The sequence below is a fragment of the Chiloscyllium plagiosum genome, unplaced genomic scaffold (assembly GCF_037043375.1).
Source record: "Chiloscyllium plagiosum isolate Xiang-an unplaced genomic scaffold, Cpla_swu_hap1 HiC_scaffold_2, whole genome shotgun sequence".
NCBI classification, from domain to species: Eukaryota; Metazoa; Chordata; class Chondrichthyes; order Orectolobiformes; family Hemiscylliidae; genus Chiloscyllium; species Chiloscyllium plagiosum.
Window position 1 is genome coordinate 43,614,019 of NW_028270140.1, and position 14,021 is coordinate 43,628,039.

Consider the following 14,021-nt stretch of genomic DNA (forward strand, 5'->3'; position numbering starts at 1 on the left):
ACTCTTCTACTATTGATGCGAATAGTCCTGTTAAGTTTCTAGTCAATGATAACCCCCAGGACATTAAGGACATTGATTCAACAATCAAAATGCCATTGAATGTCTAGTTTTAGTGGTTTTGCTGCCTTTTGTTAGAAATTTTTAGTACTTTTTGTTATTCAAATATTCCTCAGGACATACCAGCTCAAATCTGGAAAATGTCCAGGTCGACCAGCATGCAGGCACAGATTGTTACATCTCTAATGCTTCATCCTGGTGTTTGTACTGTAAATGATTTCTCTGCCAGCTGATTTATTGCAGCATCAATCTACTTAACTTGTGGTTTGTGAGAGGTTAGTCATTAACGATCAGTATGCCAGTGCAGCAATTCCTCAGAGAAGCATCCTCAGTCTAATTGCTTTTGATTGCTTTATTAATGACCAGCCATCAGCTAGAAATAGGGCTATTTTTCCTATCTTCCTGGTGGTGGAATTTGAATAAAGATTTGTGCACTTTGTAAAAAAAATAAATAAATAAATAAATAGAAGTGTCCCCGGGTGTTTTCCTATCTTCCTGGTGGTGGAATTTGAATAAAGATTCATGCACTTTGTAAAAAAAAGAAAAAAAAAAGAAATAGGGCTATTTTTCCTATCTTCCTGGTGGTGGAATTTGAATAAAGATTTGTGCACTTTGTGTCTTTCACTGTGTCTCACACCTGCACACACACACCATGGGTGCTGGGGATAAAATAAGCACTACCACACTTAGGTGGTAGTGTGGGGGTTAAATAAGAAAACAAAATAAGAAAAAAAAAATAAACAGGAGTCATGAAAAAAAAGAAATAGGGCTATTTCTCCCTCCAACTCTATTTTGATTTAATCCCTACCCTCCCCTTCACTGTTTTGATCACACAGCACTGCCTTTTGATGTGAAGGGCAGTGTTTGTCACTGGCCACCCAGGTGTCTTCCTATCTTCCTGGTGGTGGAATTTGAATAAAGATTCGTGCACTTTGTGTCTTTCACTGTGTCTCACACGTATATACACACACCATGGGTGCTGGGGGAAAAAAAATAAGCACTACCGCACTTAGGTGGTAGTGTGGGGGTTAATTAAAAAAAACAGAAAAAAAAGAAAAGAAAAAAAACAAACAGGAGATTTTGGGCGTTCGAAAAAAACCCAGGAGATTTTGGGCGTTTGCAAAAAGAAAAAAAAAAGAAATAGGGCTATTTCTCCCTCCAACTCCATTTTGATTTAGTCCCTATCCTCCCCTTCACTGTTTTGATCACACAGCACTGCCTTTTGATGTGAAGGGCAGTGTTTGTCACTGGCCACCCAGGTGTTTTCCTATCTTCCTGGTGGTGGAATTTGAATAAAGATTCGTGCACTTTGTGTCTTTCACTGTGTCTCACACGTATGCACACACACCATGGGTGCTGGGCAAAGAAATAAGCACTACCGCACTTAGGTGGTAGTGTGGGGGTTAAATTATAAAAAGAAGAAAAAAAAGAGAAAAAAAAGCAGGAGTGTTGATCACACAGCACTAAAAAAAAATATAACCCAGAGATAGTTGTTCAGGGAGAGGTGGGCGCCGCAGGGAGTGGAGTGCATCATTTCTCCCTCCAACTCTATTTTGATTTAGTCCCTACCCTCCCCTTCACTGTTTTGATCACACAGCACTGCCCTTTGATGTGAAGGGCAGTGTTTGTCACTGGCCACTCGGGTATTTTCCTATCTTCCTGGTGGTGGAAATTGAATAAAGATTTGTGCACCTTGTGTCTCTCACTGTGTCTCACACCTACACACACACACCATGGGTGCTGGGGAAAAATAAGCACTACCGCAGTTAGGCGGTAGTGTGGGGGTTAAAAAAAAAGAAAAAAAACAGGAGTGTTGCGGTAGTGTGGGGGTTAATTTAAAAATGAGAAATAGGGCTATTTCTCCCTCCAACTCCATTTTGATTTAGTCCCTACCCTCCCCTTCACTGTTTTGATCACACAGCACTGCCCTTTGATGTGAAGGGCAGTGTTTGTCACTGGCCACCCGGGTGTTTTCCTGGTGGTGGAATTTGAATAAAGATTCGTGCACTTTGTGTCTTTCACTGTGTCTCACACGTATACACACACACCATGGGTGCTGGGGAAAAATAAGCACTACCGCACTTAGGGGATAGTGTGGGGGTAAAAAAAGAAATAGAAATAGGGCTACTAATAAGCACTACCACACTTAGGTGGTAGTGTGGGGGTTAATATAAAAAAAATAAAAAAAAAACAGGAGTGTCAACATGATGAAAAAGAAAAGAAAAAAAATAAAATAAATAAATAAATAAACAGGAGTGAGCAGGCAGTCAGCCCTAATGTCGTTAGGGCCGACTGCCTGCCCCTCTTCCGCGGTTACGTTAGGGTCCGGGTGTCCTTGGAGAAGGAGCACGCGGTGTCCACCAACACCCTGGAGTTGTTCAGGGAGAGGTGGGCGCCGCAGGGAGTGGAGTGCATCATTTCTCCCTCCAACTCTATTTTGATTTAGTCCCTACCCTCCCTTTCACTGTTTTGAACACACAGCACTGTCCTTTAATGTGAAGGGCAGTGCTTGTCACTGGCCACCGGGGTGTTTTCCTATCTTCCTGGTGGTGGAAATTGAATAAAGATTCGTGCACTTTGTGTCTTTCACTGTGTCGCACACCTGCACACACACACCATGGATGCTGGGGAAAAAATAAGCACTACCGCACTTAGGTGGTAGTGTGGGGTTAAATTAAAAAATAGAAAAAAAGAAAAAAAAAGAAAAGGAGAAATAGGGCTACTTTCTCTGGGATCCATCTACAAAAAACTAGATGTAGTAGATGGGGGAATGAATGAAGGATTGTAAGCTGAGGTGATCTCAGGGCAGTGATGAGATGGTGCTTATGTAGCAGAGTGAATGAAGTATATCACGGTCGATGGTGATAAAATGATATTGTGTGAGTCTGTGAGCAGATTTTGAAAATCCTGCTGAGATGGGACAGATGACAGATGGATTTACAGTACTAAACCTGAAAGGCACACTTACCTGTTCAGAATTCCCAAGGTTTGGAAACACATTGCTAGTGACAGAAAATTACAAACAGCCTGTAAAATAGGAAACTTGAAGTAACTTTATAAGCTTTTAATAAATATTCCACCTACTCACCTGCGATCCATGTCCTCGCTGTTGAAACTGACAATGAGTGGATTTGAAATGTTTTAAAATTACTATCTTACTGAAAGAAAATTCTCCCAGCAAATTTTAAAATTACCCCCATTGGAGGAAATAGAAAATAAAGTTTGTCAATTCAAGGTGTGGATTTTTGATTCTTATTTCAGTTACAATGATGCTTTATATTTAATATTGTTTTGAAGATTTATGGTTTGAATGATTGTGAAAAATTGTTTCAAGTTTGTGGAGATACCTCAAGTGGTTCCTTTAAAAAAGATAATTGAAAATTCGCTGTGGAGTGGGAGTTTTTTTTAACAAGTCTTCCCTGGAATTCTATCAAATTACAAAGGATAGTTTGTGCCATAACCTGCCAAGGATAATTTGAAAAGTGATTGACTTGGAGAAGGGCTTAGTTCAATATGGTACAGCTGGATCGAAGCCTACAAAGGACAACTTGAGTTGGAGAGAAGCTTGCTAAAAAGAGGTTTTCCAGCTGGTCTCTCACATTTTGAGTCATAGAGACATAGAGATGTACAGCCCAAAACAGACCCTTTAGTCCAACCTGTCCATGATATCCTAACTAGCCCCATTTGCCAGCTCTTGGCCCATATCTCTCTAAGCCCTTCCAATTCGGATATCCATCCAGATGCCTTTTAAAAGTTGTCATTGTACGAGCTTCCACCATGACCTCTGGCAGGATAGTGAAGAAGGTGTTTGGTATGCTTCCCTTTATTGAGCAGAGTATTGAATACAGGATTTGGGAGGTCATGTTGTGGCTGTATAGGACATTGGTTAGACCACTTTTGGAATATTGCATGCAATTCTGGTCTCCTTCCTATCAGAAGGATGTTGTGAAACTTGAAAGGATTCAGAAAAGATTTACAAGGATGTTGCCAGGTTTGGAGGATTTGAGCTACAGGGAGAGATTAATTGGCTGGGGCTACTTTTCCCTGGAGCATTGGAGGCTGAGGGGTGACCTTATAGAGGTATATAAAATTATGAGGATCATGGATAGGATAAATATACAAGGTCTTTTCCCCAGGTTGGGAGTGTTCAGAATTAGAGGGCATAGGTTTAGGGTGACAGGGGAAAAATTTAAAGGGGATGTAAGGGGCAGCTTTTTCACGCAGAGGGTGGTGTGCAATTTTGGTGTCACCTGCAAACTTACTAACTATACCTCCTATATCCATATTCAAATCATTTATATAAATGACAAAAAGCAGTGGACCCAGCACCGATCCTTGTGGTACTCCACTGGTCACAGGCCTCCAGTCTGAAAAACGATCCTCCACCATCACCCTCTGTCTTCTACCTTTGAGCCAGTTCTGTACCCAAATGGCTAGTTCTCTCTGTATTCCATGTGATCTAACCTTGCTCACCAGCCTACCACAAGGCGCCTTGTCGAATGCCTAACTGAATTCTATATAGATCATGTCCACTGCTGTCTCATCATCAATTCTCTTCATTACTTCTTCAAAAATCAAGTTCGTGAGACATGATTTCCCATGCACAAAACCATGCTGACTATCCCTAATCAGTCCTTTTCCAAATACATGTAAATCCTATCCCTCAGGATTCCCTCCAACAACCTGCCCACCACCAATGTCAGGCTGACCGGTCTATAGTTCTCTGACTTATCTTTACCACCTTTCTTAAATAGTGGCACCACATTAGCCAACCTCCAGTCTTCCAGCACCTCCCCTGTGACTATTGATGATATAAATATCTCAGCAACAGGCCCAGAAATCATTTCCCTAGCTTCCCACAGTGTTCTAAGGTACACCTGTTCAGTTCTTGGGGATTTACCACATGGAGTGACAGTTGGACACACTGAGGAGCACACAGGAGACTGAGAGTATAGATAGCAGCTTCAGAGAGGTTCAGTCAAATAGATGAGTGACCACCAGAAGAGGTAGGCAGGTAGTGCAGGTGCGTCCTGTGGCTAGCCCCCTCTCAAACAAGTTATACCATTTGGATACTGTTGTGGTGGTAGTGGTGGTGTTGGGGGGAGGGGCGTGTGTAGACAGTAGCATCTCAGGGGAAAACAGCAACAGCAGCCAGGTCTGTGGCACCACAACTGGCTTTGCTGTAAAGCAGGGTATGTCAAAGTTCAACAGAGCAATTGTGAAATGGGGCTCTCTAGTCAGGGCACAGACTTGTGCTTCTGCATCCATGAGCAAGACTCCAGAATGGTGTGTTACCTCCCTGGTGCCAGGGTCAAGGACATCTTGGAGTGGCTGCAGGAAATTCTCAAAGGAGAGCGTGAGCAGCCAGACGTTGTTGTCCACATTGGTACCAATGATATTGATAGAAAAAAGCTGTGAGGTCCTGCAGAGTGAATATAAGGAGTCAGAGAGAGGTAAAAATCAGGACCTCAAAGGTAGTAATGTCTAGATTACTCTTGGTACCACGTGCTAACGAGAGTGGGAATGTGTGGCTGAATAACTCATGCAGGAGCAGGAATTCAGATTTTTTTTCTTAATTGGGATCTCATCTGGGGCAGAAGTGACCTGTACAAAAGGAATGGGTTACACATGAACTGAAGTGGGGAGCAAACTCCTGGTGGGGAGATTTGCGAGAGCTATTTGGTAGGGGTTTTTAAGTAGTCTGGCTGAGGGTCGACCCTAAGAAGTAGTGGGACAAGAGAGAAGGTTGAGGCTGGTACAGAAGTTAAAATAAATTAAATAGACAAGGAAGGCAAGAGCATGGCAGAGAATGAGGAAAGATTGATGAATTAAACTGCATTTATTCCAATGCAAGTGGTCTGATCAGTCAGGCAGACGAACTCTCCATGGATGGGAATGTGGTACTGGGATATCATAGCTATCACAGAAACATGACTAAGAAAGGGACAGGACTGGCAGCTCAACGTTTTGGGGTATTGATGCTGTAGGAAGGATAGAAGGGGAGGCAAGAGAGGAGGGGGAGTGTTTTCTTTATTAGGGAAAGTATCACAGCAGTACTTGGAGAGGATATTCCTGGGGGATAGTCCAGTGAAGCTATATGGATGGAATTAAATAATAAGAAGGGTGTGATGGCATAGTACTATAGGTTCCCCAATAGTCAGAGGGGAACTAAGGAGTAAACATGTAGGGAGATTGCAGGTAACTGTGATAATGATAGGGTTGTAATAGCAGGTTTTAAACTTTCTGAACACAGACTGGGACTGCCATAGTGTTAAGGGCTTGGATGGGGTGGAATTTGTTAAATCTGTTCAAGAAAACTTTCTCAACAAAAGTAGATAGACCTAGAGGAGAAACAAAACATGATCTCCTCTTGGGAGATAAGGCAGGGCAAAAGATTGAGGTGTCAGTGGGGGAGCACTTTGAATCCAGTGACCATGATTCTATTAGTTTTAAAATGCTTCCAGAAAAGAATAGGTGTGTCCACAAGTTAAAGTTCTAAACTGGGGCAAGGCCAATTTTGATGGTATTTGGCAAGAAAAACAGTTGATTGCAGATTTAGGGACATCAAGCAAGTGGAAGGCTTCCAAAAGCGAAATGAGAGTTCAGGGCTGGCATTTTCCTGAAGGTGTGAAGGGGAAGGCTGACAAGAATACGGAACACTCAATGACTAGCGATACTGAGGATGTGTTCAAGAAAAATAGGGAGATGTATGTCAGGTATAGACAGCTGGGTTCAAGTGAATCCCTTTAGAGGTACAGTGGGCGTAGGTATATATTTAAGAGCGAAATCAGCTGGGCAAAAATGGGATGTAGTTTTGGCAGTCGAGGTGAAGGATAATCCAAAGATTCTACAAATATATTAAGGGGAGAGAATTGGGCCCCTCAAATGTCAATGAGGCCCATCTATGTATGGAAACACAGGAGATGGGGGCAGTTCCTAAACAAATATTTTGCATCACTATTTACTGTGGAGAAAAAAAATTGCAAGCTAAGGAACTCAGAAATAAAGATTGATGTTTTAAAGAGTCCACATTACAGAGGAAGAGGTACAGAAGATCTTAAGATGCACAGAGGTAGATATTGGAACCTGATCAAAAGTACCTCAGATCATTGAAGGAAGCTTGGAAGAAATTGCAAGGGCCTTAGCAGAGATATTTCTATCATAGATAGTCAAAGTGAGGTACCAGGAGACTGGAGGATGGTTAATGTTGTCACATTATTTAAGAAATGCTGCAAAGAAAATCTAGGGAACTATAGATTGGTAAGTGGGTAAGTTGTTGAAGTGTATTCTGAGACACAGGATCTCCATGCATTTGGAAAGACAAGGATTGATTAGGGATAGTCAGCATGGTTTTGTGCATGGGAAATCATGTTTGTCAAACTTGATTGGGTTTTTGGAAGAAGTGGCCAAGATGACAGATGAAGGTAGAATGGTAGATATTGTCTATGTGGACTTTAGCAAGGTGTTTGACAAGGTTCTGCATGAGCAACTGGTTAGTAATGTTAGATTACCTGGAATCCAGGATCAGCTAGCCAATTGGATACAAAATTTACTTGAAGGTAGGAGACAGGGTGGTGATAGACAATTGTTGTCCGGACTGGAGGCCTGTGACCTGCAGTGTGTCATAAGGATCGGTGCTGGGTCCACTGTTGTTTGTCATTCCTCGAAATGATTTGGATGATAATGTAGGAAGCATGGTTAGTAATGACACCAAAATAGGTGGTATCATGGACAGTGACAAAGGTTATCAAAGAGTACAACAGGATCTTGATAAATTGGGCCAATGGGCTAAGGAATAGCAGATGGAGGTTCATTCAGATAAATGCAAGATGCGATGTTTTGGTAAGACAAACAAGGGCAGGACTTACACAGTTAATGAATAGGGCCTTGGAAAGTATAGTTGAACAGTGAGACTTAGGGGTGCAGGTACATAGTTCCTTGAAAGTTGTATCAAGGGCATACAGGGTGCTGAAGGTATTTGGCATGCTTGCCTTCATTGGTCAGAGCTGAGTATAGGAGATGAGTCATCATGTTACAGCTGTACAAGACATTGGTAAGGCCAGAGTACTGTATAAAATTCATGTTGCCCTGCCATTGCAAGGACATTGCTAAACCAGAAAGGATGCTAAAGAGATTTACAAGGATGGAAATGACACTGGAGAGTGTGAGCTATACAGAAAAGAAGGGACTTTTTTCCCTGGACTATAGAAGGCTCCAGATAGAGATTTATAAAACCTTGAGAGGCATAGGTAAGATGAATCGCCAAGGTCTTGTCTTCAGGGTAGGGGAGTCCAAAACTAGAGTGCATAGGTTTAAGGTGAAAGGGGAAAGATTTAATAGATGTGATGATACAATGGCTTCACAAAGTGCATTTTGTCCTTTCTTTTTTAAGAAGAGAGTAAAAATGAAGTCTTGATGAGTAAGTGGTGACCATCACATATTCAGGCATATGAGAAACAGGGAGAAGCTCATCAAGTTCTTTTACCGGAGGGTTATAGAAAGGTGTTGTGGATAGCACATGAATTACCAGTAGGAGGTCATTTGGGAGTAAGGAAAACTCAAGCCAAAATACAAAAACATTTTTACTGGCCTGGACTGCATAAGGATGTGGTTGACATTTGTTGGGCATGAAGCTGAAAATGTGTTGCTGGAAAAGCACAGCAGGTCAGGCAGCATCCAAGGAGCAGGAGAATCGACATTTTGGGCATCAGCCCTTCTTCATGCTCATGCCCGAAACGTCGATTCTCCTGCTCCTTGGATGCTGCCTGACCTGCTGCACTTTTCCAGCAACACATTTTCAGCTCTGATCTCCAGCATCTGCAGTCCTCACTTTCTCCTAGAAGATTTGTTGGACATGTCAGCTGATTGGAAAACCTTAGGCAGTGATACAACTGGCACTTTTAATACCCATTCCCACATTTTCAGTAACCTTTTACAAGAATCTTAATTGTGTGGGAGCTGTACCTGAAACAAAAAGTGGGAATCAGTATTTATTGACCATATTGGGTGTGTCTACTAGATTTCTAGAGGCCATTCCATTACTCAGTATCACGGCCTAAAAGATTGTATAAGAGTTACTCAAAATCTTTGAGATATGGACTATCCACAGCAAAATAATCGGATCAAGGATCAAACTTTACATTCAAGTTATTCGAGGAAGTTATGGATTGCTTTGGAATAAAACAATTCAAATCCCTATGTACCATCCCAAATCATGGAACATTAGAATGGTGGCATCAAACTTTAAGACCGTGTTGAGGGCTTACAGTCAAGACTATCCAGAGGATTGTTATAAAGGAATTCCATTTGTACTTTTTGCAATTGGGGATGCACCTAATGAATCAACTAAATTCAATCCAAGTTGGGTCAAGTCAAGTCCAGTTAGGGGCATGAGGTGAGAGAACTGCTGAAATTAATTAAGGAGAAATTGGTGAGTCAGAGTTCAGAGACTATATCTTTGGACTATATGTCAAATTTTAGGGAAAGATTAAATAGTGTGGGTGATTTGGCTGGACAGCATTGAAAGTTGCACAGCATATGATGAAACAGGAAGAAGATGAGATTGAAAATCAGCAATTTTGCTAGTGGAGGTAAAATGTTACTGTGGCTCCTGTGGTATGTGAACCTTTAAAGGTTTATTGGGCCTTATCAAATTGGAAAGAAATTGAGTGAGCTGAATTATTTGATTAAAAATGCCAGATGGAAAGAAATCTGTGTGCCATCTGAATATGTTCAAAAGGTGCTTTTAGGGAAGTTTAGGGAAGGAAAGCAAAAAGAGAATGTGTTACTGATTACAACACAGAGTGAAGAACCAAGTTCAGATAATTCTGAATTGGACATTCCTCAAGTTAAATTGGACAATGAGGAAGTTCTCAAAATTTGGGATAAATTATTGAGTTACCTTACAGAGGAAAACCAAAATGACCTGGAAGAGTTATTACAAACACAGCGGGAGATTTGTGGCAATAAGATGGGAAGTACTAATTTAATTACGCATGATGTAGATACAGGAAATGCTGTTCCAATTTAAGCAACATCTTTTGTAGATTTATCCCTCTAAAGTTAGCAAAAATACAAAAGTTAGCAAAAATACAAAAAAGATTGAATGCATGCTCAAAGCAATCTAATCAAAGTGAATTGCAGTGAATGGAGCTCATCCATAATAATGGTGCCAAAACAAGATGGTACCCAACGATTATGTATGGACTATTGCAACATCAATGGAATTATAAAATCTTATTCATAACCAATTTCAAGTTTGGAAGACTGTATTGAGAAGGTAGAACAAGTATCTTATATTTGAAAGTTGCACTTACTCAGAGGATACTGCCAGGTACCTTTATCCAAAAGACCAAAAACAGTTTTGGCTTTTGTAACAGTGAATGTACTGTAATAGTTTAAACTCGTGCTACTTGGTATGAAAAATGTCAGCCACATTTCACAGACTAACCAGTAAGGTAATTTTGTGATCACCCAATTGTGTGGTGTACATTGATAATCTGGTGTTTTTTAGTCACACATGGAGTAACATTTGCACCATCTATTGGAATTGTTTAATCTACTTTGCAAGGCGGACTAAGTGATAAACCTGGCCATGAGTGAGTTTGCAAAAGCCCAAGCCATATTCCTGGGCCATGTCATTGGACATGAACAGATAGCCTCATGGGATGTGAAAACAAAACTTAAGGAGAGATTTCCTCGCCAATGATGAAGAAGAAGTACTATAACTCCTGGAACTGACTGGTTTTTATCTGAAGTTCACACTGAATTATTGCAACGTGGTTGCTCCACTGACTGACTGACTGATTGAAGAAGCAGAAAACATTTCAGTAGACAGTGAAATCTTAGAAGGCATATGACAACCTGAAAACTATATTAACTACTGCTCCAGCATTAGCCACACCTAATTACGTAAAGCCATTCAAGGTAGCTATCAATGCAAATGACTTGAGTGTTGGTGCTATACTTTAGCAAGGAGACAGTGAGAAGATAGAAAGACCTAGGGAATTTTACCAGAAAATTAAATAATCATCAACAGAAATGTTCCATAATTGAGAAGAGAGACTTTGAGATGGGTGTTGGCATTGCAACATACCAACATTTCGATTGCTAGAAATGGGTCTGAGACAATTGTATATACTGATCATAACCCCTTAAAGTTTTTGGAAAAAAAGTAGGGCTGAAAGTATCAGACTCAAGATAGAGCTTATTATTGCAGCCATTCAATTTGAAAATTATACACGTGGCAGGATGTGAGAACGTAATTGCTGACACATTGTCATGACTTTGAAGGAAGACTGAAGCATTCGGTGATTATATAAAAATGGAATGAAATGGACTGTAGCAGTGAATGGTTACAAGTTGAGAATTAGCATAATGTTTATGTACTGTAGTGTACTAATAAAGTAAGGCTAAAGGTTTCTTAAAAATGAAGACATCTTTGAATATTGATGGTTCATTTTTTTAAGAGGGGAGGTGTGACAATACTGGATTTTCTTTAGAGCCTTCAATGAAAGATCTTCATGTTTAAAAATTTGAGATAGATAAGGTGTTTAACTGGTCATCTTGGTAACTAACTGCAAAACTTTTTTTATTTTTTGTGGTGACCTGTAGACTAATGGGACTAGAGTGTTAGTTTACTCTGTTGTTTAAATTGCCCACAATTAAAAGACCCACAAGTCTCATTCCTGATGAAGGGCTAATGTTGAAACGTCGATTCTCCTGTTGCTCGGATGCTGTCTGACCTGCTGTGCTTTTCCAGCACCACACTCTCAACTCTAATCTCCAGCATCTGCAGTCCTCACTTTCTACTAGTTTATTTTAACCTTACTGTGAAGCCTCTTCCAAGGATGCCTACCTTGAAGAAGTTCTCTCCTCTCTCTACAAAGATCTTAGTGAGTCCCTCTCACACTGCACTCCCCCCAAGTCCTCTCCTCTGCCCTGAAGCTCTTCAGCCACGTCCTCAACCAGACTCACTACCACAGCCACATCTCCTTCCTCAGTGCCTGTCTATGGAATCGTCTGATCCCACATGGACTCCGGGCCACATTCAGACCAACACAGTTTGGACCTGAACAGGATTCCCAGTACATACCACAAATCCGAAACCTTCAGCAATGATTCTCTTTCTGGATCCTCCGCTCTACATTATCAGCCATGCTCTGCTGTCTACACTACCTACAGTCAATCCTGCCCCAGCTCAGAGCCTCACTTTCCCAGACCTGCATTTCTACATTCTCAGAAGGATTCATACACTCAACGAATTATTTTTCTCCACAACATCAGACATGAAAGAACGCAAGTTAAACAAGCTTTCATGTACTTCCCTCAATACACAGATTTCCTCGAATCTTGTCCTGGCCTGTGGAACCGCGCAGATGCCATTAGCCATGCGGCCGTTCCTTCCAGAATCACCGGGGCGATCAATGACATCACTTCCACTTCCGCTGCCACTGCCCACCACACCACCTCTGAGATCACCATCCACCCAATCAGCTTCGACACAGTCAGGAAGACTACCGCCGGCCCGACAGCTGCAGTATCCACCATCACCGGCAGTTTCACAGCCCCCAGCACAGATGCGATACCTACCTTGTACATCACTTCCTCCCCCGAAGTTACTGCCATGGCAGCCACTTCCACCGCGATGGACATCACTCACCTAGACACAGAAGCCTTGACCGTCGATGTCACTTCCGCCACCAGTGACATCATCCGCCGAGAACAAAACAAAAATGTCACCCGCTTCACTCATGACATCAATTCTGCCCCAATGGACACAGCTATAAGCCCTACTTTGACCCCTTTGTGAGCGTCACTTCTGTTGGTGATGTCACTCCTGATGCTATAATCACGCCCACTCAATCAACTGTCTCTGCCCCCATCTCCAGCTCCAGCCCCACTCCAGGTCCTAGCTTCCATCCCTGCCGTGTGTTCACCAATCCACAAACTTCCCCATCACTGAAGACAAACATTTAGTCCTCAGCAAAGGCTGCACCTTTAGCCCTCCACTCTCCCAGATTAATGAGTTCAATACCCGTCACGACCTTGAACGTTTCTTCCTCCACCTCCAGGCCTACGTTTTCAACCAGGACACCCACCCACCCACCGAGGACCCCTTCTCCCACCTCCAACACACCCCATCCACCTGGAAACCTGTGCCGGCCTGTTAACCGCCCTTGATCTCTTCATTTCAAACTGTTGCCGTGACATTGACCACCTCAACCTGTCCACCCCCCTCCCCCATTCCAACCTCCCGCCCTCACAATGCACAGCCCTCCACTCCCTCCCCTCCAACCCCAACCTCACCATCAAACCTGCAAACAGCGCGGGTGGGGAAGTAGTAGTGTGGTGCACTGACCTCTACACTGCTGAAGTCAGGTGCCAACTCGCAGACATCTCCTCCTAATCTCCCCTAAATCACAACCTCACCTCCCATCTCCCAGACCATCCACAACCTCATCACCTCTGGGTATCTCCCACCCACAGCCTCTAACCTCATTGTTCGTGAACCCCACACCGCCCAATTCTACCTATCGAAGATTAACATACCTGACTGCCACAGTCGACACACTGTCCCACCTGCACCTGTCCCACTGAACTCATCTCTTCCTACCTGGACACCATCCTGTCCTCCTTAGTCCAGGAACTCTCTACCTACATTCAGGACACCACCCACACCCTTCTCGTCCTCCAATATTTTTGTTTCCCCAGCGCCCAATGCTTCATCTTCACCATAGACATCCAGTCCCCGTACAAATCGATCCACTACTCATGCCGTCCCAACCAGTACCCTTCCACTGACACCCTCATCCACCTGGCTGAACTGGTCCTCACCCTCAACAACTTCTCATTCCAATCCTCCCACATCCTCCAAACCAAAGGGGTAATCATGTGCACCCACATGGGACCCAGCTATGCCTGCCCGTTTGTCAGATATGTGGAACAGTCCATCTTCCACAGTT

General features: G+C 42.6%; 1 long non-coding RNA gene across 1 annotated transcript in view; it reads right to left on the reverse strand.

Moving 5' to 3' along the window:
- Positions 1-12,851, reverse strand: part of LOC148151871 (uncharacterized) — a 28,421-nt gene extending 15,570 nt beyond the window's left edge. The window contains exon 1 of the long non-coding RNA XR_015760135.1: positions 12,719-12,851. This is a non-coding gene — a long non-coding RNA (uncharacterized LOC148151871). The remainder of the gene's footprint in view (positions 1-12,718) is intronic.
- Between the last annotated feature and the right edge of the window lie 1,170 nt (positions 12,852-14,021).